The 27265-nt window shown below is 38.3% G+C and overlaps 1 long non-coding RNA gene across 5 annotated transcripts in view; it reads left to right on the forward strand.

Annotated features, from left to right (window-relative positions):
- The window catches only part of LOC111747818 (uncharacterized), a 38186-nt gene extending 17441 nt beyond the window's left edge, over positions 1 to 20745 (forward strand). For 2 of the 5 annotated variants that reach the window (XR_010323574.1, XR_010323578.1), the window contains exon 3: positions 519 to 20745. This is a non-coding gene — a long non-coding RNA (uncharacterized LOC111747818). The remainder of the gene's footprint in view (positions 1 to 518) is intronic. The other 3 variants (XR_010323575.1, XR_010323577.1, XR_010323576.1) reach the window with 3 other exon arrangements.
- The last annotated feature ends 6520 nt before the right edge of the window (positions 20746 to 27265 follow it).

Genomic DNA, 27265 nt, shown 5'->3' on the forward strand with positions numbered 1-27265 from the left:
AGCAAGGCAGGGGGCTGACAGCCACCCCTGAGTATATGTGAGGACAGCATGTCCGTTCCCTAGAGCATGTAGGTGGGTGGGTTTCGCAGTCAGTCTATGGGCACCCAGTGCTGTTGGCTGTAAGGACTGGGAGTCACCACTTATTCTTGGACCCCTCTCATTGTTGATTAGGTGGTATGGGTGGAGTCACCGTTCCTCAGGCCCCTGACGTGGGTAGGTGAGGACCCTGCTTAATAGGCTAAGGCTAAGCAGTATCAAATGTCACGAACCTGCATCTCCACCATATAGCTGATATAGTTGAGGTTGGACTTCGGGTATATACGCTGTTACACTATGCTAATGAGAGCCTATGCTATGGTAATGGGCACACACAGGTCTATGCAGGGGTGAAAGGTATTCAAAGTCTGTGGACCCCTTATGCCTGTACCCAAGCAAAGGAGCTGTTTCTGCACTGCATCCCTGGCTTAGAGGAGCCAGCAGATTATATTTCCTGTTCGTTAATTTGCTCTCTTTCCAAGGTTGGAAGAGTGGCTCAGGGTGCACGACAGGTCCTAATTCCTCATCACGGGACGCTGCAGTCTCTGAAGCCGGCTCAGACCCAGTGCAGAGCCAGAAGGAGGCAGGTAAATGGGAGAGAGGTTTTTCCCAAAGGGGTGTGTTTTGATCCTCGCAGTAGGTTAGATGCATGTACTTATCTTTGGCCAATTAACCACTGCTTTTCATGGATCCTGTAGGCGTGAGTAGACTCTCCTCCAGACGTTCTCTCCCAATGTGCAAAACACATCCCGAACACCACTGGTTGCCTTACTGCGCTTGCACCAGCGGATCTGGCCTGCAGGGTACCGGTTCCCACCAGTCAGGTCTGGCAACTCCTTGCTGCTTCCAAACTGTCTCTCCCTCCCCCTGCTGCTCAGTCTGATTCCTCAACTTTGCCTTTGATGTTCAAGGCTCCTAGATTGTCATATATAATCGATTGACTTGTTTTTTTGGGGGGGTCTTTTTTGTAAGAGGGACCACAGGAAGTATCTGACTACTCCACTATCCTGGCACTGCCTATAGTGTATTTTTTTGTACCTTTTGAATTTCGTACCAAGTGACTGTATTCAAAGTAAAATTTAAATTAGTAAAAAGACTGATACCAAAATGTTAGTAGTGTTTAACTATGGATGCTGAGGTTTTCTACAATGAACACGTTAGTTTTAGAACAAAAAAACAAAATACCAAACCCATTGCTGTCAAGTCAATTTCGACTCGTGGTGATCCCATGTGTTGCAGAGTGGAACTGCTCCATAGGCTTTTCCTGGCTGAAATCTTTATGGGAAGCAGCTCGCCAAGCCTTTCTTCTATGGAGCCACTGCTCCTTTAGGTTAGTGGCCCATCACATGCTTCTTGTACCCACTGGGGGCCTTAGTTGTAGACTTAGGGGGAAATTTTGTTGAGGGAATATTATTCAATCTGTATTTTCCTACTAATGTGGTATCTAGAATTCTTTGACCAGGGAGATCTTCAGAGTCTGAAGGATGAGTAAACCATAGGTTCATAGGCTGATAAAACTTTTTGTTATCTTCATACTTCATGGCAGGAAATGCATACTGTATAAACTGGAAATCACTGTTAGTTGTCTCAAATAATCTTTTTTGTGTTGGAGCTCTGTTTACCCAGTTAGAGTTATGAAAGATATTTGAATATGAAGCTGATTATCTCATGGAAAAGTTACAGGCTATCTAGAAAAAGACAGAAAATAGACATCCCATAATAAAATTTATGCTGTTATTCACAATGATAGGAAATCCTTTCCCCAAGCCTCTTTCATCTCACCACCATTAATCTAATTCATTTTGTAAGATTTAAATGTCAGCTCTAACGTACTAGTAAATGACTGCTTCCTGCTAAAATGTGAGTTTGGAAAATGTTGCATTATACTTCCTATGAAAATTTGCAGTTATATTGAGGAAAAGAGAACAGAAAAAATGTAATGAGTCAGGAATTAGTTCTTAGGACTGAGGCAAAGTTTGTCTTTTGAAACTTTTCTTCTTGAATATAGATTAGGTTAAGCGGCTGGCTTCAATTGCAGTCTTTAGGTCCTTCCTTGAAGCTTAGGGGTTACTGGGGAGTTTTATCCTTAAGAGACCTGTGCAGCAGACAGGATGAGGTCAGTGCACTCAACACTAGCAGAGCAGGAACAAACTGCTGGGGGAAGGGATTAGGAGGAACAAAGGAGGACACATGGGAGATGGGTGTTGGTAGAGGAAGCTGAGTAAGAAAAGTGATATGCAGCAAGGATACCAAAGAAACTAAAAATGGAAATATGAGTAAGAAGAGGAAAAAAGAAAAAAACAGTTTAAAGAGACAAAGGGAAGGGAGGAACCATCCAAAAGAAATGAGAATGGAATTTCTTTTTTAAAAAGCACATTATGAAATAGTACTGAGGTGGGGAAATATTGAAACAAAAGTGGGAAATAGTATAACCCCAATACTATAACCAAAGAGATGGAGAAAAATCAGGAGATTTACAGACTCCCCTGCCAGCCAATATTATTACAAATTAAAAGGAACCACTAAAATAGATTCAGCTGAAGCACAAAACAAAATAGAAATTTTCACTTTACAGTAAAACTACTCTGATTAAATCTCTTCACTGGTTTCCCAATTCAGCTGGTGGTTTTAGACTCCTGTGAGAACACAGCATAAAGGCAGAGATTGCATCATCTCACCATGGGGCAGGAACCTCTGGTATGCAGGGTGTATCTGGCTGTCAGTATATTTTATCTAATCCACAGATGAATTATTACCAAGAGGCGATACACTGTCATTCATGCTTACAGTTATGAAAAAGATGTTATGATAGTAAAATCCTTAATGGAAATATGGCAAAAGGCCACAAGATGGTGATGGTATACCCTCAGTTGAAATGGTATATCCCAAGAGACCTCATTCATCTGCAAAATGAGATGTGCACACGCATGTGCGCACACACATACACGCACAGACTTGAAACAGGCTGCTAAGCCATATTTAAAACGCCAATCAACACCCCTTCCCCCCCCATTGTCTTGCTAACCAGAAGCTTGTTTTGAGCAGGAAGTTGCAGCAGGTAGCGGCTCTGTCCACTGACTAGCCCTAGTTACACCTTGAAGCATGCACAGATTGAAATCACATCCTTCAACTGACCCCCCTGCCCACCCCCAAATATAGGCATGGGAGGGCTAAAGGCAGAAAATTCCGGGTACCAAACCCAACCCCCTGAAGCCATTGGAAACAAAAAGCTCCCCAGCCCCCTTAGTCAGTGAGCACGTGGCCTTAAGGTCACTAGACCCCACAACGATCCTTGTATGAGCAGACAATAAACTTGCCACTTTCTGTTTCCGTTGCAGTCAGTGTCCCTCTTATTTCAATCGGCTAATAAGATAGGACAAGAAACCGAGTGGCATTCGGTTACAAATTCTGGCGACTTCTGCCAGGACGGCTGACTGTGAAACCCGGTCAGTGAGTATCCGGACCCCTGATACCCCTTAAGGCGCGCCCGATCTCATTTGATCGTTAAGGGGTCTTGGGTGGCTGCCGTGATTTCCACTCCGGACAAAGTCCGCCGCTTCCGCACCTCAGCTCGGGAACAGAAACTGGACGGGAGAGGCCTCTAACTTCAGGTAAGCGCGCTGGACCAGGTAGTTCCACTGGTCTCGGGAATTAGGCAAGAAGAGGGTGGCCAAGCGCAGTCTTAAGACTCAGACCCCATAAAAACGAGGGAAATAGGGGTTGTGGCCCACTGGGACCCACTTGCGCCTAATTAAGGGGCCCTCGCCCCATTGGCGGTTTGGGGGGGTTCAAGTCCCTCTGCGGTTTTTGGCAACATTCTTCTCTTTCTCATCTTAGTATCCACTCTGCTCTTTTCGCTCTCCGTATTTTATTTCCTCTTTCTTTTCCATGTAGAAAAGGGTGTTTTTTTGGTTTTTTTTTTTCCCACCCCTGAGAAGACTGTAATCCCAAGAATTACCAACCCTAGCTGTGGGTTGTAGATGTAGGTCTCGGTTTAAGAATAGCCCAAGAAAATAAGCTTGAGAGTCCCGTGGCCTTAAAGTTTTTTTTTTTCTGTTTCTTAAAAAAAAAAAAAAAAGAGATACATGGCGAAAACAGATTTTCAGTCTAGACTGGGATCTGAATCAGAATACAGAGAACACCCTGGGCACAGTGTTAAGATTTTAAAAAGAGGTTATGTCCCAGAGCTAAAAAAAACTCTTGGCTGCAGTGCATGAGACAAATAAGTTCCTTTTTCGCTAAAAGAAAAGCTTCAAAAACTGAAAGAAGTAGAGGGTTAAAAGTCTCCTGGCTAATAGAACTGGCCTGCCAAGTTTACTCTGAGATAAAGAGAAAGAAATTGTTATCTTTTGGCTTTCCAAATGCCTAAAGACACTTAAACATATGTAAATGAATCGGGGCGACCTAATCTTGTCTTCTACCTGGATTTAAAAGGTAGGTAGGGTGGGACAAAATCAGGCCTCCTCAGCCCCCAGCCCTCAGCCACCAAGGTCAAATAAAAATCATAATGACACACCCAAAATGGCCTAGAAAAATGTTTCCAACCCTAGCCAGAGACTTAAGAGGTTATATCCATATCAATAAATTGGTCAATTAAACAGAGACTTTGTGATTTCCAGAGCCAGTTGATGAAATCTTTAATGGCTAAAGTTAGATTGGAAATATATATATATGGGAAATAGTAAAAGTTAAATGAAAACTTGGAATATTTAAAGCAACTTTATTTCAAATTGTTATGATTTATGGTATACAGGCTTAAAATAATTTCTAAGACCTTTTAGGTAACTTATTGATGTTGAATTAATAGATATTTGTCGTAATTTAAGCTTATATACTTTTGCTTTTTATACCACAAGAGAAAGGATATATGTGTGTGTATATTTGGGTCAGCTCATACATGAGTTCATTTTTGCCATTTAAAGGGGTGTACTATTTTTTTACTATAAGAGATATACAACAAAGACAAGTTTTAAGAAGTTTATTAAAAAGAAATTTATTTGGTATGGTCAAAAGTTTTATCTGAAGTTTAATGGTTTAATTTATGAGATTTTTAAGAGCTTTTATAGCACATAAATAATTAGGTTTCTCGCTGTTAAAATAGCAAAATTTTCTTTCATTTCTGAGTTAAAGAGTTAATTGATTTATGTAACCTGCCTCTAAAACAAAGGTTCAGTCTCATTAGAATAAGGTACCTGAGTCAGAAACCGAGCCACATGGCTTTAAGAAGAAAAAAGGCTAATGTTTTTAAGATCTTTGGTGAAATAACTTAAATATTGTTTCACAGTAACTTATGATAAACTCTTGACAAGTTTGAAACTTCATGGAAAGCCATAAAATTTTTATAAAAGTGCTGAAAAAGTTTATTTAACATGTTATAAAATACATGGAACCTGTTGTTAAAATCAAGAGAAGTGCTGATTCTTCCTCTTCGGGTTAAAATTTATATGTTAGTATTTCCTCTTATGTGTTTGCCTAATATTAGACAACAAATGCATAACATTATGTCACAATTTTATTTCTTTATTGCTAACTTGGTTCAAACTTTATTTTTTGAATCTAACATCATCAAAGCCAGTAGTTTTACTGGAGAATTCAAATCATTTACCTATGAAGTTATTTATTTTTTTTTTATTACTATTCAGGTAGAGACTTGATAATCTTGGTATATTCTTAGTATATACTGACTATATAGTTTTATGTCTCAAGATTATTATGTGCTATGTCTGAAGTTCTTTAAAAATATGGTTATTAGTGGGTATATTTAAAAATATTTTTATCTGAAGTGTTTTTTTTTTTTAACTGATTTTATTCGGCCTTTGTATTATGCTTGTAATTAATTTCTATCAAGTCTTTGCCTTTTAAGAGTTATGTTTATAAATTAATCATGGCCATAATAAGTTTTGTCATCTACAGATAAATTTTTGCTTTGCCGATTTTCTGAAAACATTTGACCAGAATATCTCAACAAAAAATATGGACTGTATAGAACTTGCAAAAAAAGTCTGTGACTAGACTTAATCAAGATTTCCAGAACTCTATAAGAAGCTGATGGTTTTGCAAACTGCAGCCAATCCAGAATCACCTGCAACAGAAGTTAACTACATAAGACTGAGTAAATGAAATGATACTATGGGTTTTATGTAAAAATATTTCTGATATTTTGAAGTCTTTCTGGAAATAATGCTTTAAAGTCCTACATTCTAAATATAAGAAATCATTTTCCTCTTTTCTCCTAAATTATCTACCTAATGGGTTTAATTATTTTAACTCTTTAATTAGAAGTTCCTTTTGGTAAACTTACCAAAGATGTAAATATCATAACCAGAAAAGTGTGTAAAATTTGAGCTATGATTTTACAGATTAGAATAACATCAGATTTTCTATTAGTTCTCTCAAAGAATAGTTTGTTCCTTAATAGATAAATGTTGCTGTGTTTATATTAATACACAGTCTTAGGTTTGAGAGAATGTAGTTGTTCCTGAGACACATGAAAAACAGTTACTGATGCTACTTATGTGTAAACAAACACCTCATGAGATTTGTTTCCTTGGTTCAAAGACCTTAGAGTCATGGTTTCATTAATTATTTCAGACAATTGGCCTAGTGTTAGTGTTTCTATTCTACCTCCTGATTTATTATATGGTGCCTGAGATCTTAAAAACCAGATAGTACCCAATTACCATTTATTAAACATTTTTAATCAAAGATTCTATTACAAGATCCTGATCCAAAGAGGGAACCATGAAAGACTATATGATTTTCCTAAAATCCAGATTTCTGACTTTCATAGAGGTTGGGACAACCTACATAGGCCATCGCCTTTGGGTGTCCTTTTAATTAAACCTTGAGCTTTGAGAAAAAAACTGATTCCTAAAGCTACTTGTAGTCAAACAATTGTCCAGATACACGAACAAGACCATTTTGCTCCAGATGTTATGCTTTTTTTTTTTTTTTTTGAAGAATTCAGTCTGTTTTGAGAAACTGACTCCAAAAATCAGTAAACAGAGTTATATTTAAGGTAAATCAGTAATTGGTTTAATCAGCTTTTAAGATAATGTTGTATGAAATACCTGTCTAATGCTTGTAATCAAACTCTTAACCTCTTGCTATATAGAAAATTATGTAACTTAAAGAAATCAGGTTCTCAGAGATCAACCTCATGACTCAGACTCCATTTTGTCTTAAATTCCACTTCTGCTTTTGAGAAGGTGACCCATGACTTAATAAGTAAACCAATGAGACACAGCTTGCCCTCAGGAAAAACCCTTAATATATTTTAGACAGATTAACTAGAGAGCTCCAACAGGAGAAGTCCATCCTGTATTATCTTGCTAATCACGTATTCTTTAACAGAAACTTGTTTGTGATATATAAATTTTTCTATGCCTTCTGTTTTCTCTAGACAAACTTTGTGTGCCTTATAAATGATACGTTTTAGTGTGGTAGATCCAACTAAACAAATTTAGATGATCCCTTTCCAACTAATAGTGAATTTACATAGACAATCTCTTGTTTTGATTCCTAGCTAATCTGGGCAATGAATACGCTTTGAGAACTTTAAGATTATCTTTAGATATCCGTAGTAAATAGTAGAAAGGTAATGTTAATTTGTTATCCTTTGTAAAAGGACAGTCAGAAGAAAGCCCACTGGTCCAACACTCAGGTATGGTTGGTAAATTTAATTCCTACTTACAGTATATTTGAATTGGAGAAATCTTTAAGAAATTTATCCATCGCTATGTGACAAATAACAGACACAGGGATGTTGTTAGTGACATAGAAACACAACAGTGATCTCTACCTCATTAAACCAAGGTGACATGAGATAACAAAATAGCCTTAGATTTTTATTTATTGGTCCAAGAAAGTGTAATATGTGCTGTAGCAAATACCTCTTGTTACATTTAGATAAATAACACAGGAGAAATAGAACAGGATATACATAACACTGGATAGCAAGGTACTTGGTCACACACTATAACACCCTTACAAACACCAGATTTATTTGTACTTTTCTTTTTACAAGTAATATTCTTAATCTACATCCTGGTAATATTAGGCATAATAAAAATTTATCCTATTGTCTTACACACCTCAAAGACAAAAGGCAGCCTTGGGCTAAAATGTTGATGTACATTGAGTCTGCTCACTTCAACAATACAATTAATGAGAACTTCGCTCTTAAGATCCTGGTGAAAAACCAGATCATATCCAGTGGAAAACCAGCACCGTGAGTTTGAAGAACCTGCCATGGTCGCCATGTAGGAGCTTGACTAAGTCCAGGTATTGATCATCGATGTGGTATTTCCAATCTCTGACCAAAAGGAAGAAATGATTTAAGAAATAATATTAGAGTCATTATTACCTGTCCTTGAGCATAGAGAATGTGACCCAGCTAGAGCTGGACTCACAAGGACACATCAACTAGGCCCTGAGGTATAAAGACAATAGAATCATCTTAGAAAAGGTCTTGTAGGGAAACTTTCACATAAGCCAGAACACAAAAGACTTTCCACTCTTATCTTTTTCTATTAACACCTAGTAAACAGAAATTTGTTGGACCAATGAAGACCCTCCTGACTGTCGTTACTGAAACCTGTACCAATAATCATTAAAAAAAGACAATTCAGAATATAAGATCACAGGTTCTAGCCAATTTGTGAAAGGGTGAAGCTTTCAATGACTTTGCTCATTTTATACCCTGTAATATTCTTAAGACTTGAAAAGACATGACTCTAACAACATGCTTGTCTACTTCCCACTTTTGCCTTTTTTTTAAAAAAAAAAAATGAACCAGTGAAAAGATTTAAGTGGCTATTCAAGAGATGAAACAAAGACCGGTAAATAAGTATCATAAAAATAAGTACTATAAAAGTATTAAGAATTGTTTTTGCCCTAGCCATTTTACTAATTTCTATTTTAACCTTTGCTTGTGTTGTTCCTCTCTCTACATAAGCTTATGTGTCTTGGTGTATGCCTTAATGAGTTAATGCCTTGTCCCCTGAAGGGTAGAGTCATTTCAAGTGATTGAAAAGTTCCAGCTCCAAATGATGGTTGCCCAGAAATTTCGAACCACCCCCCTATCAAGAAGGGAGACAACAGCCTAATAAAGGGCCACTATAGACTCAACGGCACTGGGTGGGATAGATACAAGAGAGATAAAACAGTTTAACTCAGACAACACAAGAGTTCCACTTCTCTAGGCCTTAGACCTCTACGCCCCCATCCAGCAAGAAGCAGCCAGAGAGACACGGCGCCCTGTTTCCCAAGATTGAGAAACCTACAACAAAAAGGCGGGATTGAAACAGGCTGCTCAGCCATATTGAAAACCCCACTCAACACCCTTTCCCCCCCGTCTTGCTAACCACAAGCTTGTTTTGAGCAGGAAGTTGCAGCAGGTAGTGGCTCCGTCCACAGACTAGCTCTAGTTACACCTGGAAGCATGCACAGGTTGAAGTCGCATCATTCAACTGACCCCCTGCCCACCCCCAAATATAGGCATGGGAGGGCTAAAGGCAGAAAATTCCGGGTACCAAACCCAATGCCCTGATGCCATTGGAAACAAAAAGCTCCCCAGCCCCCTTAGTCAGTGAGCACGTGGCCTTAAGGTCACTAGACCCCACGCGCTCCTTGTATGTGCAGGCAATTTCCGTTGCAATCAGTATCCGTCTTATTTCAATCGGCTAATAAAACAGGACAAGAACCCAAGTGGCGTTCAGTTACAGACTTACCAGTTTTTCCTTAGCAAGAAATGGCAAGCCAGGAGCAAAGAGAGATTTCAAGAGCGTAACCTTTAAACAATAACCAAAATTTTTTTATAACAAAATTTAGCTGTGTTTATCCATTTGGTTTCTCTGTTTTCTCAATAAAAAAAAAAAAAAAGCAGTACTCCATTTACAGGCTCCAGAAGATGAAATTTCCCTGAAAAGTACAGTTTTATTTTCTTGACTATGTAATTTCTTTTCCTTACTCATTAGGGAAGTGACTTGCAGGGTTAATCCTTTACTTTAAATGGGTGTGACATTTTAGGTTAATAATGATTCATAGTAATACATGGACAAGTTTAACTTGCAAACATGCATTATATCTGTGAATTAACAGAGAATAAACATTTGCATGGGGGAATACAATAGAATCCAGGGACTAAAATGCCAAAAAGTAACTAAAGGAGAAAAAACCTAATGGATTTTCTAGAGTCATTGACCTAAAGCTGTTAATATGTATCAGAATGTCATAAAAATATTCTTATCTTTGACTCTCTAATTACATGTCAAGGAAATTATTTTAGAAAAATAGATTCATAGGAAGTTGTATAAGGGTGTTTATTATATCATTATTTACAGTAATGAAAAATATTAGAAACATCACAGTGTGGAATTGATCAAATTATCACACGTCCATAAGCTCGAGTGCTGTGCAATCATTTAAATCATGTTTTTCCGGGCATTCTGATATACTAGTTGTGGGAGTATAAAAATGGGTTAATCTTTTGAAAAGGTAATTTGGTATTAACTATCTAAATTGTAAATGTGTATATTCTTTGAATCAACATTTCCACATCTAGAAATTTATCCTAAGAAAAAATTTGACAGATATGCAAATGTATGTGAACAAAATGTTCACTGAAACTTTGTTTATAATAGCCAGAAATTGGAACCAACCAAAACACCCATCAAATTATGATATGGTCTTACAGTGGAATATGATCTATCAGTTGAAAAGGGTAAGGTAGATGAATGTGTACTGAAGAGAGGAACAATATATATTGTTGAGTCATCAAAGCTGTTAGAAAATTACATGTTTTCTAAGTTTATATAAATAAATATGCAAAAATGTCTAGGAGGACATAGTAGAATACGGATAAATGTTTAAAAACTAGCTCTTTGGAAAAAATAGTCCTGATATGTGGTTTAAATACTTCTGTCATGACTAATTTCAAGCTATCAATGTATAGTTATTGAACATGGATGGGAGGATATGCACACAGTCAGCCTGAATGAGCTGGTGTGAGCAGTTTCCAGCATACCTGTGTATCTCTCTCTGGGAGGTGAGATTATGGGATTATTATGTGATTATAATTTACATACTAGGAGTCCTTGTGGCGCAATGGTTAAGCACTCGGCAGCTAACCGAAAGATCAGTGGTTCAAACCTACCAGGCACTTCACGGTAGAAAGATGTAGCAGTCTGTTTCCGTAAAGATTTAAAGCCTTGGAAACCTTATGCGGCAGTTCTACTCTGTCCTATAGGGTCACTATGAATCTGAATCGACTCAATGAAAATGAATGGGGTAGGTAATTTATATACTTCTGCATTTACATTTTTGAAATGAAATTGTATTGCTGTTATAATCAACGAAAAGAATCAATACCAATTTGGAGAAACAATCATTTTTTAAAAGAATATTTGAAGACCTGAGAAGATAACACAATTGTCAAGTAAAAAACTGTATATCACAAAGCAGATATCTTGTATGATACCAATTTCGTTAAAAAGATAAAAGTATATGTATATAAATAATCTATGAGACCAGACTGTCAACATTTACCCTAAAATATGAGAAGCTAAGGAAGGGCAGGGAAGCTAGAATAATGGAAGCAGAACAAACAGAATGGAAATAGTGAGAATGTTGACACATTGTGTCTTGGAACAATTTGTATAAAAATTGTTAAATGGGTAACTAATTGGCTATGTAAACTTTCACCTAAAACACAATAATTTTTTAAGGATGATAACTGAATTGTACAAGTGACAAATGTTTAATTGGCAAATGTTGCATTATCTATATTTTTTTACAATAAAAAATAACAAAAATAATTAGATTTAAAAAACAAAATTTCTTTAAGCTTGAAAATATATTCTTTCCAGGATTATATAAACAGTAATAGAAAAGTGACAAAATTTTACTCCTGCAAACTTATCTACCATATGAACAATACATATGGATTTTAGCAGTGTTACACATGGTGCTCTGTAAGACTGTAGGAAGAAAATAACTTCAACCATCAAAACTGTAAATGCACTTGTGGTAATTAAAAAAAAAGTACAAAGCTAAACTAATATGTAACTAAATTCTTCAATTTCTGTGAAAATCAAAACAATTATGTAGAGAAGAGTAAAGACTTTTGCAGTAGTAAAAGTAAATCTAACCTAGGGATTTAGTTTTATTTCATATAACTGGATGATAAATTTTATTTATGATTTTTATGATAGCCCCCAAATATACTAGTTTTTCTGCAAATATTAGAAAATAACATTTAAGAGGCTTATATAATATACATTTTAATTAATTAAAAATAAAAATTCTGTGTGTATTTTTTAATTATGTGTATATACATACATTTACACAGGAAAATGTCTGAAAGGAAATAAGCCAAAATGTACATTGTAGTTATAGCTGAGTGATAGACATCTGAGTGAGGTTCATTTATTTTTGTTTTACTTTTGAATTTTTCCATGCTTTCTACAAATGCTTTTATTATCAGAAAATACATCATTATATAAAATAAGACCAGCTGTTACGCTTAGAAGCAGTTCCTTTCATTTCAGATTTTTGGAACTTCTACAATCTAAGTGTATGACTATCTTAAAATGTGAATTAGTGGAATTTTCTATATTTTTCTCTCAAAAGTAAGAGGGTATTTTAATTTATGTGGTTCAAGATATTTAAATATGCATATATTATATTAAGGAAATGACTCATGGTTATAGAGGCTGGGAAGTCTCAAGTCCATGGGTCAGGCTGGAGGATTCTCCTGACTCATGTATCTGCAGGTGCTGGCAAACCCAAGATCAACAGGTCAGACAGCAGACCACTGGGTCACACGATGCAGAGGCTGACAAATCCCAAGATTGGCAGGTAAGATGGCAGGCAGCCATCCCACAGGCTGTGGAGGCTGATGGACCCTAAGATCAGCAGGTAAGCTGCTAGCTCAAGTCCTAAGAATCAGAGGTCAGATGAGAAGCCAGCTGCAGGATCCAGAGCAAGCAAAAGCCAGCGAGCTTTGCCAGAAAGTCCACATATATTGGATGCAGGCCACACCCCCAAGGAAACTCCATTTCAACAGATTGTCTGCTCATGGCAGATCTTAACAAGGTGGTGACATTTTATCAGATCACATTGTGGGGGTGATGACTTCATTATGTAACTGACAGACTACATCATAACTGCCCTACCACTGAGAATCATGGCCCAGCCAAGTTGACACACAACCTTAACCATCACAGTCTACCCTTTGTCAACTTGGCACCCATACACATCTTCCTTAACCATACACAATCTCTCAATAAAGAATATTATAAAGCCACACTTGTGCCGAACATGATACAACTAAATGTGTATGACCAAAAGCACTAGCCCTTTTACATCTTATGTTTTATAAGTGAATAAAACAAAAATATTTGATGCACACTGTTAATGGATTAAATCGTGTCCTCAAAAAATGTGTGTCAAGTTGGCTAGGCCATGATTCCCAGTATTGTGTGAGTGTCCAGGATTTTGTCATCTGATGCGATTTTCCTAGTAAATCCTATCTTTGTGATGTTAATGAGGCAGGATTAGTGGCAGTTATGTTGATGAGGCAGAACTCAATCTACAAAAAAGGAGACAAGTGAACAAAGGGGAGGACCCATACCAAGAAAGCAGAGCCAGGACCACATGTCCTAGACCAGGAAAAGATTGATAACAAAGACCTTCCTCCAGAGCTGACAGAGAAAGACTTCCCCTGGAGCTGGCACCCTGAATTCAGACTTCTAGTCTCCTAGACTGTGAGAGAATAAACTTACGTTTCTTAAAGCCATCCATTTGTGGTATTTCTGTTATAGCAGCACTAGATAACTAAGACACATACAAGGAAGAAATATAACAATTACAGCCCTCATTTCTGCAACTGTATTTAGAAATACCTTTTTCTACCACCCATTCTGTATTCCCGTTACTCTCAGCAAGCACCTCAGCTGGTTGTACTTTGGTGGGGCGATCCAAACTATTCCTGAAGGGTCTGAGCCATTAGTAGTCATGTTGGAATTGGCATGGTATTACTAAGAGACATCCTAAGGGATCTCCTGTATTCAAGACATACTCTACTGCCATTATGTAATATCAATCTGATTTCCTCTTGCTAATCATCAGTCACACCAGCCAATATGATAACTTCCTTCTTTGCCTGTTGATCCAGAGGCACGAGGAGTACAAAGTGGCCTGGTGGCATTCTTAAATTATAGTTAAATGGAATCAGTGTTTTCTCTCTTGGTGGGAGCATTCCACCCTTTGGAACTAAGACCTCTAGACCCACAGAGCATAATGTCCTGGGGACAGGAAGCAAAAAGGAGGAATACAGAGTGCTGCCATTCTCATTCCATCCCTTTTTTCCTGGACCCATGAACCGTAGCTATGGTAGAAACAATACCATATATTGTACACTGGTTTAGAGCATATACAGCATTGCCCCAACCCTACAAGATGCTGTCATCTAGCTCGTGCCATAATTGTGTCTCAAGAAGGCCATTCCATTGTTCTGTCAAGCCAGTTGCTTCAGGATGAGGGGGAACATGGTAAGACCAGTGAATTCCATGAGCATGGTCCCATTGCGGCACTTCAATTGCTGTGAAGTGAGTCCCTTGATCTGAGGCAATTCTGTGTGGGATAACATAATGGTGGATAAGGCATTCTGTAAGTTCACAGAGAGTAGTTTTAGCAGGAGCATCGTGTGTAGGAAGGGCAAATCTGTATCCAGAGTAGGTGTGCACTCCAGTAAAAACAAAATGCTGCCCTTCCTATGAGAGAATCAGTCCAATGTAATCAATCTGTCACCAGATTGCTGGCTGATCACCTTGAGAAATAGTGCCATATCAGTCTTTGCTGTGGGCACATTGGGAACTCAGCAGTGGCTGTAGCCAAGTCAGCCTTGATGAGCGGAAGTCCATGTTTCTGATCACATGCATAACCTCCATCCCTGCCACCACGGCCGCATTGTTCATGAGCCCATTGGGCAATGATGGGAGGGGCTGGGGAAAAAGGATGACTGGTTTCCATAGAAGCATCATCCTTTCCATTTGATTGTTAAAATCCTCCTCTGCTGAGGTCATCCTTCAGTGGACATTCACATGAGGCACAAATATCTTCACTTCTTTGGCCCATTCAGAGAGGTCTAACCACATAACTCCTTGTCACCAATTTTCCAATCATGTTCCTTCCAAGTCCCTGACCAAACCATTGGCCACAGCCCATGGATTAGTATACAATCACATACCTGGCCATTTCTTCCAAGTGAACAACCAGGTGCAGCACTCGAAGTTCTGCCCATTAGGAGGATTTCCCTTCACCACTGTCCTTCAGGGACGTCCCAAAAGGAGCTGTAGTGGTGCCACTGTACACTTTGGTGCCAGCATATTGTGCAGAACCATCAGTAAACTAGGCACAAGTTTTCTCTTCCTCAGTCAATTGTCATAAGGAACTCCCCGTGAGGCCATAGATGCAGACTGGGAGAGAACAGGTAATGTGACAGCAGTAGGGACCATAGGCATTTGGGCCACTTCCACATGCAACTTGTGCCTTCAGGTCCTGCTTGGGCCCAATCTTGTATATACCACTTCCATTTAATGATGGAGTGCTGCTGTGCACGTCCAACTTTATGACTCTGTGCGTCAGACAACACCCAGTTCATGATGGGCAGTTCAGGCTGCGTGGTGACTTGGTGTCCCATTGTCAAGCGTTCAGTCTCTAAAGGCCCAATAACAAGCCAAAAGCTGTTTCTCAAAAGGAGAGTAGTTATCTGCAGAAGATGGCAGGGCTTTGCTCCAAAATCCTAGGGTCTGTGCTGTGATTCACCAATAGGGGCCTGCCAAAGACTCCAAAGAACATTCCTATCTGCCACCGACACTTCAAGCACCATGGGATGATCTGGGTCATATGGCCCAAGTGGCCGAGTGGCTTGCATGGTAGCCTGAACCTGTTGCAGAGGCTTCTTTTCTGGTCTCCACTCAAAACTAGTAGCTTTTTAAAGTTGCTTGATGGACTGGAGTAGCATACCCAAAAGAGGCCCACCAGGTGTTGTGCCTCCTATTTAGTTGTGGGAGGAGCCAGGTGCAATAACTTATCCCTCATTTTAGGAAGACTGTCTTGCCATGCCCCACACCACTGGACCCCTAGAAATTTCACTGAAGTGGAAGGTGCCTGAAATTTTGGGATTTATTTCTTACCCTCTAGCATGCCAATGTATTAAGTGTCATCAGTGTAATGGACCAGCATGACATCTTGTGGAAAGGAAAGTTGATCAAGGTCCCTATGGACTAAATTATGACATAGGGCTGGGGAGTTAACATACTGCTGAGATAAGGCAGTAAAGTTGTATTGCTGACCTTCCAGCTGAAGCCAAACTGTTTCTGATGGTCCTTTGAAAAAGGTATGGAGAAAAAGGCATTGGCTAGATCAATAGGTACATACTGGGTACCACGTCATGTATTAATTTGCTCAAGCACTGAAACCACAACTGGAACAGCAGGTGCAATTGGAGCCACCACCTGGTTAGATTTTCAATAGTCCACCATCCATTCTCCAAGCTCCATCTGATTTTTGCACAGGCCAAATAGGATAGTTGAATGGCAATGTGGTGAGATTCACCACCCCTGCATCCTTTAAGTCCTTGATGGTGGCAGTAATCTCTGCAATCCCTCCAAATATGCTGTATTGCTTTTGGCTTACTATTTCCCTAGGTAGGGACAGTTCTGATGGCTTCCATTTGGCTTTTCCTACCATAATAGCCCTTACTCTACTTGTCAGCAGTCTAATGTGGGGTTTGAGCCGGTTGCTGAATATCTCTATTCCCGTGATGCATTCTGGAACTGGGGAAATCCCTACAGAATGGGTATAAGGACACACTGAATCCACTGTGACCAAACCTGAGCTAAGACTTCATTAATAACTTGACCACCTTATACCTCTACTCTGACTGGTGAGCCACAGTGATGTTTTGGGTCTCCTGGAATTACTGTTCAGAGCTAGTATCCAGTAAGTCCTGAAAAGCCATTAGTCCCTTCATTCAATGAGTTGTGGGTTTATAAACTGTCTCAAACCTGGGAATTGATTGAGGGGCCATGACTCTCTGTTCTGGCAATTCAAGTTAGGCTCCCATTTATTTGGCCTAGAATTTGTCCACTTTTACAGATAAAGTAAATAGTAGATTTCCCATCTATTTCACTCCTAGGGAAACTGTAACTAATCTAGCGCCGTAAGTCCATAGGAGACTATTCTGATTACTGCTTTGATTCTGCTGTCCACAACAGTAACCATGCCTACCTTGTCTCTGTCGATTGAGTGACACCACTTGCCCCTACCACCACGGGGTCCAATTAGCCCTATTACAGTTAGGTGTTTTAATGCGGTTAGGGTAGTTCCCACTGTCAAATCTGACTTACATAAAATAGCAATCACAGCAGTCTTCAAGGATGCTGGAGCTCCCTTCACAAATTTGTGTCTCACCTTTGTGGCAAAAGGTGTATACTCTGGGCACTCCATGTGTGGGTCTGTTGTTCTAACCTGATAAATCTACTCAAACACGCCAATTTCCGTAAGTCTTTGGATTCCTTCTGCAGTATACCAAGATAGCTCTAGCACTTCAGCTTTATTTAGTGTGGGCCACAGCAGAATCCATGCTTCAGCAAACCAACCAAATAAACTATTAGATTCTTTCCTAACTTCTCAAGCCAAAACAGTGAATGAAGAATCTGTGCTTAGTAGGCCCATATCAATAAACTCAAACTGATCCAACTTTATGTTCCTTGCATCGTTATCCCACACCCTTAATAGCCATTCCCACACATATTCCCCCAGGTCTCCATTTATACATATTAGAAAATTCAAGCAGGTCATTTGGAGTGTAGTATACCTCCTCCTGGGTCATGCTTGTGCTTCACCTTTTGGAGCTCACTGGAACTTAAGTCTTGTTATAGGTCTAGAAGCAAAAATGGGTGGTGGGGATATGTTCTGAGAACATTCAGCAATGTCTTGTAAGGCATCTGCCTCAAGTGATGTCCCAGGCCTGAGTCAGATGCCTCCCCAGGGGATGACTCACACAAAGGCTCTTCAGACATAGCTGGGCTATTCTCATCAGATAGCAGTGGAGGAGTAATAGTTTTACTTGGGAGGGTGGTTTAGCAAGAAAACATGGAGTAATCTCTTCACATGGACATGAGAGGGTTGTGTTGGCAGAAGTGATTCAATAGAATTTAGGGGCTCAGTATCCCCAGCTTCCTGATTATCTGCCCATATGTCTCCACCCCAAGTTTCAGGATCCTAATTCTTCCCAATCAATGTCCTCACTTTAGCTTCAGCTATCATTTGAGGTTGGGAAATCAATTGGCATTGTAATTCAGCCACTCTTATAAGACTTCAGGTTTGTTTTTTTGGCAATATCAGCTCTGTTACTACAAACAATAAGGTTCTCTTTCAAGGCACAAGTGGAAATTTTGAGGTCATTTATGTGACCCTTGAACTGTGACTCTGAAGCTCTGAGTTCATCTCTTTCTTTCACCACTTTGTCTAGTGAAAGTAGTTCCAACCAACCAGCCTCCTTATACTTCTCATTAGGACAAAATTGTAGAAAGGTGTGACACATGCAATCACCCAGAGCCTCACCTTTCACCAATACCTGATCTTTTGGTGGTGATATTTTGCGTCTTTGTATTGCCGCCTTATGCCATGGATTAGCGGTGCCCTCTTTACTACTGGAAAGCAGAGTCATCAACATCTTTAAGACTAATGAGATTGAGAACCAATTTCGAAAAGTCATCCTTACAATTTTGTTTCTGCAACCAATCTCTGTACCAAATGTCATAGGCTGGGTTCTCTAGAGAAACAAAGTTAGTGAAGCAAAGCATAAGTATATATAGAGATTTATAGCAAGGAAATGGCTCATGTGGTTGTAGAGGCTGGGAAGTCCCAAGTCCGTGGGTCAAGCTGGAGGCTTCTCCTAACTCACATAGCTATAAGGATCAGCAGGTCAGACAACAGGCCTGTGGATCATAGGCCGAAGAGGCCAACAAACCCCAGGATCAGCAGATAAAATGGAAGGCCACTGGCTCACAGACTGTGGAGGCTGACAAATCCCAAGAGAGGCAAGTAAGATGGTAGTTCATTGCTCACAGGCTGCGGAGGCTGACAAATCCCAAGATCAAGACCGAAGAACTGGATTTCAGATGTGGAGCCAGCTGAAGGATCCAGAACAAGCAAAAGCCAGTGAGATTTGCCAGAAAGTCCACATATATTGGACTCAGGCCACATTTCCAATGAAACTCCCTTTCAACTGGTTGTCAGCTCATAGCAGACCTCATTATGGAAGAAATTACACCATTACACAGCTGCCAAAGTACATCATAACTGTCCAACCACTGAGCATCATGACCCAGCCAAGTTAACACACAACCTTAACAGTTACACTTTTCTACCAACCAAAAGGTTAGAACCCACCCAGCAGTGCCACAAAAGAAGGACCTGGTGGAGTGCTTCCATAAAGATTACAGCCAAGAAAACCTTATGGAGCAGTTCTACTGTGTAACACATGGGGTCACCATAAGTCAGAACCAACTCAACGGCAATGGGTTTGGAGATATATATATCCTTAATAGAAAAAAAATTCCCAATCCCTGACTCTATCAGTTATTGTGATAGCCTCCACCCCAATTCCTGCCTAGATTACTGTAACAGTCTTTATGCTCTGTGTTTCCATTTCCTCTCTGTAATTAAGTCCATACTGTAATTAAAAAGGATTAGTGAGACCTATGCTCATGATGCCAGAAGAGTAATCATCTTAAAATATGGCTTTCATTTAAATTTTGCTCACAAGTCGTAAATGATAGGTTGCAAAAGAGTATAGCATAGTCCCATTTCTGTAATAATAATATTAACATATCATATGTACAGAAAAAATTGAAAATATGTACCAAATTATTAAGAGAACTTTTCTCTAGGAGTACTGGGATTTTTCTGGGGGGTAGGGCTACATTCTAATTTTTATGTTTCAGAAATGTTTTACAAAAAGCCTAGGATTTTTTTATTAAACATTTTTCATGCTAGTATGAATCTTTGTAAACATAATAGACTATTTTTATAATGCAAAAAGAAATAAAAGTGGGGAAGGAATTCTTTACTGAATTCCCACTGTCTGGAGGATGAAATCCAACCCCCCCCCTTTTTTTTATTCTTATTTTTGTTGTTGTTGAGAATATACACAGCACAACATACACCAAGTCAACAATTTCTACGTGTACAATTCAGTGACATTGATTACGTTCTTCGAGGTGTGCAACCATTCTCATGCTCCTTCTCTCAGTTGTTCTGTCCCCTTAAAATAAACTCACTGCCCCACTAAGTTTCTGTCTAATCTTTCTAGTTGCTGTTGTCAATTTGATCTCATATAGATAGATGTTAAAAGCACAATGCTCAAGGCAGACATTCTTTACTAGTTATGCTAAACTAGTTTGGTTTTAAGAAGGCTTCAAAGGATACTTTTGGTTTAAGATTTAAACTCTTTTCTTTTTATCCAAATACCTATCTTCAAAACCTACCTATTCAATAAAACCCATCCGGTCTGCTCCAGCCTCCTCACAGAATTTCTACAGCGCTTTCTGGCTTTTCCATTTGTGTTTGCATTTTATCACATGCTTGATCATAACATTATTTAAATAGTTTCTCAATTAATTTATGGACACTTAAGGATGGAGATTATGTTTCTTCTTCATATCCCTCAAAATGCCTAAACAAAGCTTGACCCAGAACAGGTGGCCACTGTCTTGGGCTGGGTTTGCTAGAGAAGCAAAACCAATAAAGCATATAAATATATACAGAGGTTTTTTTTTTTTAATTATTTTTATTGTGCTTTAAGTGAAAGTTTACAAATCAAGTCAGTATCTCATACAAAAATTTATATACACCTTGCTATGTACTCCTAGTTGCTCTCCCCCAATGAGACAGCATGCTCCTTCACTCCACTCTCTATTTTCGCGTCCATTTGGCCAACTTCTGACTCCCTCTGCCCTCTTGTCTCCCCTCCATACAGGAGCTGTCCACATGGTCTCATGTGTTTACTTGATCCGAGAAGCTCAGTCCTCACCAGTATTATTTTCTATCCTATAGTCCAGTCCAATCCCTGTCTGAAGAGTTAGCTTTGGGAATGGACTCTGTCTTCGGCTAACAAAAGGCCTGGGGACCATGACCTCCGGGGTCCTTCTAGTCTCAATCAGACCATTAAGTCTGGTCTTTTTACAACAATTAGAGGTCTCCACCCTACTGCTCTCCTGCTCCCTCAGGGGTTCTCTGTTGTGTTCCCTGTCAGGGCAGTCATCGGTTGTAGCCAGGCACCATGTAGTTCTTCTGGTATCAGGCTGATTTAGTCTCTGGTTTATGTGGTGCGTTTTGTCTCTTGGGCTCAAAAATACCTTGTGTCTTTGGTGTTCTTCACTCTCCTTTGTTCCAGGTGGGTTGAGGCTTATTGATGGATCTTAGATGGCCACTTGCTAGCGTTTAAGACCCCAGATGCTGATGCAGAATGTTTTCTTAATAGATTTTATTATAACAATTGACTTAGATGTCCCCTGAAACCACGGTCCTCAAACCCCCGCAGATACTACGCTGGCCTTGGAAGTGTTCAGTTTATTCAGGAAACTTCTTTGCTTTTGGTTTAGTCCAGTTGTACTGACCTCTCCTGTATTGTGTGTTGTGTTTCCCTTCACCTAAAATGGTTCTTATCTACTATCTAATTAGTGAAAACCCCTGTCCCTCCCTCCCTCCCCACTCTCGTAATCATCAAAGAATATTTTCTTTTCTGTTTAAACTATTTCTTGAGTTCTTATAATACTAGTCTCATACAATATTTGACCTTTTGCAAATGTCTAATTTCACTCAGCATAATGCCTTCCAGATTCCTCCATGTTATGAAATGCTTCATGGATTCATCATTGTTCTTTAAATATGCATAGTATTCCATTGTGTGAATATACAATAATTCATTTCTCCGTTCATCCATCGATGGGCACCTTGGTTGCTTCCATCTTTTTGTGATTATAAACAGTGCTGCAGTGAACATGGGTATGCATATATCTGTTTGTGTAAAGGCTTTTATTTCTCTAGGATATATTCCAAGTAGTGGAATTGCTGGATCATACGGTAGTTATATTTCTAGATTTTTAAGGAAGTGTGAAATAGGTTTCTGAAGTAGTTGTACCATTTTACACTCCTACCAACAGTGTATAAGTGTTCCAGTCTCTCCAATATTTATTATTTTGTGTTGTTTGGATTAATGCCAGCCTTGTTGAAGTGAGATGGAATCTCATTGTAGATTTGATTTGCATTTCTCTAATGACGAATGATTGTGAGCATTTCCTCATCGATCTGTTAGCTACCTGAATGTCTTCTTTACTAAAGTGCCTGTTCATATCCTTTGCCCATTTTTAAATTGGGTTATTTGTCTTTTTGCAGTTGAGTATTTGCAGTATCATGTAGATTTTAGAGATCAGATGTTGATTGGAAATGTCATACCTAAAAATTTTTTCCCAGTCTGTAGGTAATCTTTTTATTCTTTAGTGAAGTCTTTGGATGACCATAGGTGTTTGATTTCTAGGAGCTCCCAGTTATTTAGTTTCTCTTCTGCATTGTTAGTAATGTTTTGTATACTGTTTATGGCATGTATTAGGGCTCCTAGTGTTTGTCCCTTTCTTTTTTCTTCCATGATCTTTACCGTTTTAGAATTTATATTTATGTCTTTGACCTATTTTGAATTAGTTTTTGTGCAAAGTGTGAGGTATGGGTCATGTTTCATTTTTTTTGCGGATGGATATCCAGTTATGCCATAACCATTTCTTAAACAGACTGTCTTTTCCCCATTTAGCTGACTTTGAGCCTTTGTCAAATATCAGCTGCTCATATGTGGATGGATTTATGTCTGGATTCTCAGTTCTGTTCCATTGGTCTATGTGTCTGTTGTTGTACTAGTACCAGGCTGTTTTGACTACTGTAGCAATATAGTAGGTTCTAGAATCAGGTAGAGTGAGTTTGTTCTTCTTTTTCAGTAATGCTTTACTTATCTGGGGCCTCTTTCCCTTCCATTTGAAGGTGGTGATTCGTTTCCCCAGCTCATTAAAATATGTCATTGGAATTTGGAACAGAATTGCATTGTATCTATAGATTGCGTTTGGTAGAAAAAAACATTTTTACAATGTTAAGTCTTCCTATCCATGAGCAAGGTATGTTTTTCCACTTATGTAGGTCTCTTTTGGTCTCTTGCAGTAGTGTCTTGTAGTTTTCTTTGTATAGGTCTTTTACGTCTCTGGTAAGATTTATTCCTAAGTATTTATCTTCTTGGGGGCTACTGTAAATGGCATTGATTTGGTGATTTCCTCTTCGATGTTCTTTTTGTTGGTGTAGAGGAATCCAAATGATTTTTGTATGTCTATCTTGTATCTTGATACTTTGCTGAATTCTTCTATTAGTTTCAGTAGTTTTCTTGAGGATTCTTTGGGGTTTTCAGTGTATAAAATCATATCATCTGCAAATACTTTAACTTCTTCCTTGCCAATCTGGATGCTTTTTATTTCTTTATCTAGCCTACTTGCTCTGGCTAGGACTTCCAGCACAATGTTGAATAAGACTGCTTATAAAGGGCATCCTTCCCTGGTTCCCAATCTCAAGGGAAATGCTTTCAGGCTCTCTCCATTTAGGATGATGTTGGGTACTGGCTTTGTATAAATGGCCTTTATTATGTTGAGGAATTTTCCTTCTATTCCTGTTTTGCTGAGAGTTTTTATCATGAATTGGTGTTGAGCTTTGTCAAATGTCTTTTCTGCATCAATTGATAAGATCATGTGGTTCTTGTCTTTTGTTTTATTTATATGATGGATTACATTAATAGTTTTTCTAATGTTGAACCATCCCTGCATACCTGGTATGAATCTCACTTGGTCATGGTGAATTACTTTTTTGATATGTTGTTGAATTTTATTGGCTAGAATTTTGTGGAGGATTTTTGCATCTAAGTTCATGAGGGATATAGGTCTATAATTTTCTTTTTGTGGTGTCTTTACCTGGTTTTGGTATCAGGGATATGCTGGCTTCTTAGAATGAGTTTGGGAGTATTCCGTCCTTTTCTATGCTCTGAAATACCTTTAGTAGTCGTGGTGGTAAGTCTTCTCTGAACGTTTGGTAGAACTCTGCAATGAAGCCTTCCGGACCAGGGCTTTTTTTGTTGGGAGTTTTTTGATTACCTTTTCAATCTCTTCTTTTGTTATGGGTCTATTCAGTTGTTCTACCTCTGTTTATGATAGTTTAGGTAGGTAGTGTGTTTCTAGAAATTCATCCATTTCTTCTAAGTTTTCGAATTTGTTACAGTACATTTTTTCATAGTAATCTAGTAGGATTCTTTTAAATTCATTTGGGTCTGTTGTGATATCATCCATCTCATTTCTTATTCGGGTTATTTGCTTCCTCTCCTGGTTTTTGTTTTTTTTTTTTTCAGTTTGGCCAATGGTTTATCAATTTTGTTGATTTTTTCAAAGAACCAGCTTTTGGTCTTTTAAACTCTTTCAATTGTATTTCTGTTCTCTTTTTCATTTAATTCTGTTCTAATTTTTCTTATTTGCTTTCTTCTGGTGCCTGAGGGTTTCTTTTGTTGCTCTCCTTCTATTTTTTCAAGTTGTAGGGATAATTCTTTGATTTTGGTCCTTTCTTATTTTGGGATGTGTGCATTTATTGATATAAACTGACCTCTGAGCGCTGCTTTTGCTGTGTCCGAAACGTTTTGATAGGAAGTGTTTTCATTCTCATTGGATTCTGTGAATTTCTTAATTCCATCCTTAGTGTCTCCTATAAAGCAGTTGTTTTTGAGCAGGGTATTGTTCAGTTTCCAATCGTTTGATTTCTTTTCCCTGCTTTTTCTGTTATTGATTTCTTCTTTTATGGCCTTATGGTCAGAGAAGATGCTTTGGAATATTTCAATGTTTTGGATTCTGCTAACGCATGCTTTATGACCTAATATGTGGTCTATTCTAGAGAACGTTCCATGGGTACTGGAAAAGAAAGTATACTTGGCTGCTGTTGAGTGGAATGTTTTGTATATGTCTACGAGGTCAAGTTGGTTGATTGTGGTATTTAGATCTGCTTCCTTTTGGATGTTCTATCCTTCACCAAAAGGATGTGTTGAAGTCTCCTACTATAATTGTGGAGCTGTCTATCTCACTTTTCAATGCTGTTAGAGTGTGTTCTATGTATCTTGTGGCCCTGTCATTGGGTGCATAAATATTTAATATGGTTATATCCTCCTGGTGTATTGTCCCTTTAATCATTATATAGTGTCCTTCCTTATCCTTTGTGGTGGATTTAACTTTAAGGTCTATTTTGTCAGAAATTAATATTGCCATTTCTGCTCTTTTTTGACTGTTTCCTTGATATATTTGTTTCATCCTTTGAGTTTTAGTTTGTTTGTGTCTCTTGTAGGCAGCATATAGATGGACCTTTTATCCATTCTGCCACTGTCTTTCTCTTTATTGGTGCATTTAGACCATTTACATTCAGCGTAATTATGGGTATTATGAGTTTAGTGCTGTCATTTTAATGTATTTTTTTGCGTGTTGTTGATAGTTTGTTTTTCCCACTTCATATTTTGTACTGAGTAGTCTATATATCGTCTTTTCCTCATATTCATTGTTGTTGATTTTGTTTCTGAGTCTCTATTTTTTTCTTGTATTTTATTTTGATGAGTAGAATTTTTAGTCTCCTTTGTGTAATATTTACCCCTATTTTTCTGAATTTAAGCTTAACTTTTATTTCTTTATATCTCCTTGTCTTCCTCTGTATATGAAAGATCTATGACTACATTTCTTAGTCTCTCTTTATTGTTTTAATGTTGTATTCTTTTACATAATGACATCACAGTTTCCCTATTTTGAGCATTTTTTTATCTTGATTTATTTTTGTGATTTCCCTATCTGGGTTGACATCTGATTGCTCTGTCCAGTTTTCTAGTTTTGGGTTGATATCTGATATTATTGATTATCTAACCAGAGAACTCCCTTTAGTATTTGTTGTAGTTTTGGTTTGGTTTTCACAAATTCCGTAAACTTCTGTTTATCTGGGAATGTCCTAGTTTTGCCTTCTTATTTTAGAGTCAGTTTTGTTAGATATATGGTTCTTGGTTGGCAGTTTTTTTTTTTTTTTCCTTCAATGCTTTATATAAGTCATCCCATTTTCTGCTTGCTTACATGGTTTCTGCTGAGTAGTCCAAGCTTCTTCTTATTGAGTCTGCTTTGTAGATGAGTTTTGTTTATCCCTAGGTGCTCTTAAAATTCTCTCTTTATCTTTGGTTTTGGCAAGTTTGATTATAATGTGTCTTGGTGACTTTCTTTTAAAATCTACCTTATGTGGAGTTTGATAAGCATCTTGGATAGATATCTTCTCATCTTTCATGATATCAGGGAATTTTTCTGCCAACAAATCTTCAACAATTCTCTCTGTATTTTCTGTTATCCCTCCCTGTTCTGGTACTCCAATCATTTGTAGGTTATTTCTCTTGTTAGAGTCCCACATGATTCTTAGGGTTTCTTCATTTTTTTTAATTCTTTTATCTGATTTTTCTTTGAATATATTGGTGCCTAGTGTTTTATCTTCAATCTCACTAATTCTGTCTTCTGCTTCCTCCATTCTGCTCCTCTGACTTTCTGTTGAATTTTCTAATTCTGTTGTTTTATTGTTAATCTTCTGAATTTCTGATTGCTGTCTCTCTATGGATTCTTGCAGCTTATTAAATTTTTCATTATGTTCTTGAATAACATTTTTATTTTCTTCAACTACTTTATCTGCGTGTTTCTTGGCTTGTTCTGCGTTTTGCCTGATCTCCTTCCTGATGTCTTGAAGAGTTCTGTATGTTAACCTTTGTGTTCTGCATGTGGTAATTCCAGGAAGACATCTTCATCTGGAAGATTCCTTGAATCTTTGTTTTGAGAGCTCATCAAAGTGATCATGGTCTGATTCTTTATGTGATTTGATATTGACTGTTGTGTCCAATCCATCTATAAGTTATTGTATTAGTTTATTTTATGTTTACTTACCGTATCTTAGCTTCTTGTTTTGTTTTGTTTTGATATGCCCAAATAGGCTGCTTGAGTGTGCTAGCTTGATTATTTTCACCTTTGAAGGTCTAATGTCCTGTCACCAGATGGCTAGTGCTGTGACCAGGCATTTGAGCCTA

The sequence above is a fragment of the Loxodonta africana genome, chromosome 12 (assembly GCF_030014295.1).
Source record: "Loxodonta africana isolate mLoxAfr1 chromosome 12, mLoxAfr1.hap2, whole genome shotgun sequence".
In the NCBI taxonomy this organism is placed as follows: domain Eukaryota; kingdom Metazoa; phylum Chordata; class Mammalia; order Proboscidea; family Elephantidae; genus Loxodonta; species Loxodonta africana.